The sequence below is a fragment of the Mastigoproctus giganteus genome, chromosome 3 (genome assembly GCF_048544385.1).
Source record: "Mastigoproctus giganteus isolate SK-2022 chromosome 3, ASM4854438v1, whole genome shotgun sequence".
In the NCBI taxonomy this organism is placed as follows: domain Eukaryota; kingdom Metazoa; phylum Arthropoda; class Arachnida; order Uropygi; family Thelyphonidae; genus Mastigoproctus; species Mastigoproctus giganteus.
In genome coordinates this window covers 42,608,448-42,612,787 of record NC_143577.1, presented here as the reverse complement: position 1 = coordinate 42,612,787, position 4,340 = coordinate 42,608,448, and the positions used below count along the sequence as shown (strand labels likewise).

At 36.5% G+C, this 4,340-nt stretch overlaps 1 protein-coding gene across 6 annotated transcripts in view; it reads left to right on the top strand.

The window, feature by feature from the left end:
- Window positions 1-371: 371 nt before the first annotated feature.
- Kyat (Kynurenine aminotransferase) overlaps window positions 372-4,340 on the top strand; it is a 141,310-nt gene continuing 137,341 nt past the window's right edge. The window contains exon 1 of one of the 6 annotated variants that reach the window (XM_090370503.1): window positions 372-480. The gene's annotated coding sequence lies outside the window, so the exon portion shown is untranslated. Of the gene's footprint in view, window positions 481-616; window positions 674-719; window positions 1,157-1,344; window positions 1,437-4,340 lie in introns of those variants that run through there. The other 5 variants (XM_090370506.1, XM_090370502.1, XM_090370508.1 and 2 more) reach the window with 5 other exon arrangements.

The following is a 4,340-nucleotide window of genomic DNA, read 5'->3' as shown; positions in this document are numbered from 1 at the left end:
ATGCATACATTAATATACTATGATTAACTTACAAGTGTTATTATCGAGCAGCTAAGTTTTGGTTAGTATTCACGAACAATCATCTCCTTAAAATAATAATATTAAAACAAAAATTAAATTGGAAAATTAGATTACATTTTGGCCTCTTTTTGGTGTCCCTTCGTCAATACGAGAAGTATGGTTTGAAATGGATAAAGATAAAAAAAAAAAAAAAAACATTGATAATGGTTTATTTAAAGGGATGCCCTTTGATTTTTCTCTATCAGTTTGTTACTAAGTTTTGATTGGGAATGTATTCTGATAACAATTAAACAATGCTTAAGCAACCCTGTATCGGAACGTAGAAGTTTTTACAATTAAGTCGTGCGGTGCTGCAACGTATGCTCTCAAGTAGGGAACCTTGCGTCGGTTAATTATACCATTAAATTATTGCAGTTTTTTCTTACTTATTTTGTAGGTACTGTACTTCACGCCCTCAAGGTGGGTGGTTCTGATTTTATTATATGTATATTTTTTTTCTCACTCCCGACAATATCTGTCAATCTGTGACACGTATTCATACACATATTTATATGTAACAATTCATAACCTCATTATCAGATTCGTCTGTGGATGAGGTTAAGAGAAAATGAGAAACAGTGCACGTGTTGGATAACCTGATTACCACATTTTTGTGAGGGTTTCAGTTCGTAGTTTCAGGCTATTGATTAATGCACACGATTTGATTTAGTGCTATGGTTGTCTGTTCTGTAAATGTGGCTTTATTAATATCCTGACAGTGAAAATGATGTAGTATTAACTTTTAATTAATATACTAGTAGTTTCTTTCTGTATGTTAGCTGCTATTCACTGTCTCTCGACCTTGAGCAGACTTCACGTAGCACTGAATCGGCTTTTAAATATCTGTATGCCTTTTGTGATCGTTGTCTGCTGATCATTGCGCGATGTAAAATTATTTATTTTAAAAATGTATTGAAGGATTCTCATATCTTAATATAAATTATTCCATTTTATTACAATTTTAGTAATAACTAAACGATAAGCAGATGTCGGGTTATTTCAGAAAAAGTCATCGGAAATGTACTGCTTTTAACACATATTGCTTGTTCATAATAAACTAATTTGCCTTTCTTCTGTTTTCGAATGTTAGTTAAAGGTAATAGAGTATAACCTGTTCATATTAGTTTTGGTTTTGTTTTTTTCCTCGTACATCATATGATGTGCCTTTTTAGTTTCCATTTGAGAAAAAAAAATTTTGACATTAATGATTTTGTGTCACTTGTATTTTACACAGTTTAATTTTATATTTTTTTAAAAGGCAGGCAGGTGTTGTATTCGGCTGTGGCAGTACCCCATTGGATATTCATTAATTAACTGATATTGTAATAAGTGATATTCAGAGCATGGTACATCAGAAGTCTAGATAAATTATTCAGGTAATCTCAGTAAAAAGAGCATTAATAAATGCAAAGTTCTGCATTTGTTTAATAGCAATGATAATTGAAGATTAAAACAACTAAAGATAACTTATCTTAACAACTTAAGATAATTGAAGATTAAAAAAAAAAGTTGAGATACTGGGTACTAACTGATATGCAGTTCTCTCACAGTGTGGATAGGCTGTAAAGTGAGGTTTGTTATTAGCATTAGTTGAGGCTTATGATGCAAGAAAGCAAGCTTATAAAGCATCAGCCGAAAAAAAAAAAAAAAAACCTTCCCATTTCATCCATCCGGTCACTCCAAATGTTTATCTAGTTCAGCTTTAAATTTATTTAAGCTATCAACTTCCACAACAACAGATGGAAGTTTGTTCCAGCAAACAACTACCTGCTGGCTAAAGGCAAACTTTGGTACATCTGTTCTACAACTGTCTTTCTTCAATTTGAGTCTATACCCCCCTCAGATGCTTAATCTGAGCAAGTGGAAGTATCCCACCAGCATTGAGGGTGGTCAAACCATTCAAGGCCTTGTACACCTCATTCAGATCACCTTGCAGGTGCCTAGTCTCCAGATGTTGCAACTTACCGAATTTAAGCCTCTCCTGGTAAGAGAACCCCTTTATTCCTCTCACCAATCTTGTTGCCCTTCTCTGTATTCGTTCTAGCAACTCTATATCATTCCTAAAATGAGGCCTTCAAACCTGTATGCAGTACTCAAGGTGCGGCCTGACCATTGTCTTATACAAAGGTATAATCACTTCCTTGTCTCTGTGCCGCCTCCGTAGCCAGGTGGGCAGGAGCAGCAGTGCGTAGCACATGCTTCTTGATTGGATGATTGGACCAGGGTTCGAGCCCGTGACCACCAAATACAGAGGATGCGGAAAGGTCAGGGAGTGACCACCGCATATCCCCGGAGGAATATGGCCTTAGTTGTTAATGCTCCTTAAAACCAAATAACAAACAAACTTGTCTCTGCTAGCAAAATTCCTATATATCATTGACAAAACTCCGTGACCTGCTCTAGCAGCCAGTCTGCACTGCTCAGAGAACTTCATATTCTGACTGCACAATTACCCCCAGGTCTTTTTCGTTTTCCACCTCCCTGAGTGTAGTACCACACGGTATGTTTCTCTTGGGTTACTGCTACCAATATGCAGTACCTTGCTCTCTGTTATTACAAAATCATTTAGCTCCTGTTAGAGTTTAATAAACTTCTGTCCTCCCCTTCCTTACAGAATTCCTCATATGTGAATGTAGATGCAAAGCACTTATTCAGTTTGTCAGCTATCTGAGCAGGATCATCAACAGTTGAACAACCAACACCAAGTGGACCAATCTGATTCATCCCCTTCCTTCTAGAGTTTACATAAGTAAAGAGGTCTTTTGTTTTTCTTTGCATCCTTTTCCAAGGATTTCTTGTAATCAGACTTTGCTTGCCTAATCTCCTTTGTGACTTGATTACAGACTAGCTTATATCTGCCATAGGCTTCTGTGTCACCATGCATTTTTCTTTTCTAGCACGAGCCTCATTAGTTCATCTGACATCCATTTATGTCTAAATCTTGAACAGTATCTCTTAGTTGGTATGAAAAGCCTAGTAGCTTCCAAGATTAATTCGTCGAAGGCCTCCCATTTAGAATTCACTGTATGAATTCTAAATGGGAGGCCTTTAACCATTTGAGGTCTTAAATAGTTGTAAAGGTAACTATGTACTATTGTATCAACGATCTTGGCAATACTGTTTAATAGAGTGGTTTGTAATTGCTTAATAAATTTTTTTTGCTTGACAGTAACCTGCTTTAAGTGGTTTGGAAAATTCCCAGTATGAAAGATTGAATGTGATTACAAGGGTGAAACAAACAGAGCCAACAATAATTTTTTTTATTTTTCAGAAAATAAGTGGAATACAACCTGGGCAGATAACATAATCATTATTGAGTTTTTGGGGGAGGAATCAGTCTCTTCAGTTTCCAGGTTTAGTTGGTTTAGAACAGGGGTTGGTAAACTTTTTCTGTAAAGGGCCAGTAGTAAATATTTTAGGTGTGCGGGCCAAGAGGCAAAATTGGGGATATTATTTAGGTACTTATATAAGAGAGAAAACAAATTTCCACAAATTTTTTTTTTGTGGAAATTTGTTTTTGAAAATTTTTATTTGAGTGCCACCTGTTTCGCATAGCACTCGAAACGCTGTCAAGTTATCACTGTGTCACTGCTATTTCTAGTGCAATGAGCAGCAGTGTGAAGCGACGAGAGCACCACTTATGGGCTCTGTTGCAACTACTCAACTTTGAAACTACTAATCAACTACTACTACTTTTCTACTCAACTACTGGTGCCTCTGTAGCCAGGTGGGCAGGAGCAGCAGTGCATAGTACACGCTTCTTGATTAGACTGGGGCTCGAGCCCGTGAGCCACCAAATATGGAGGATGCGGAAAGGTCAGGGACTGACCACCGCATATCCCTGAAGCAATATCACCTTAGTTGCTAATGCTCCTAAAAACCAACAACTGCAACTACTCTACACTGAAATTTAAATTTCATAAAATTTTCAGTCACAAAATATTATTCTTCTTTTGATTTTTTTTTTTCAACCATTTAAAAATGTAAAAACCATCCTTAGCTTGCGGGCTGTACAAAAACAAGCAAGGGCCAGATTTGGCCCGCGAACCATAGTTTGCCGGACCCTGGTTTAGAACATTGTTTATGTATAAACAACTAGGATGCTGTTTTGATATTTTGATTGTTGGTTGAAGTAAGTCAAAAAATTTGGCAAAAGCATTAGCAATAGTTTGAGATTCTCTGAAGAGGATGCTTGGAGAGGTCTTAAAGAATTGATGGTTTTGGTTCACTCTGGAGTTGATTATCATGAAGTTTCAGAAAGGTTTATTATTTCCTTTAGT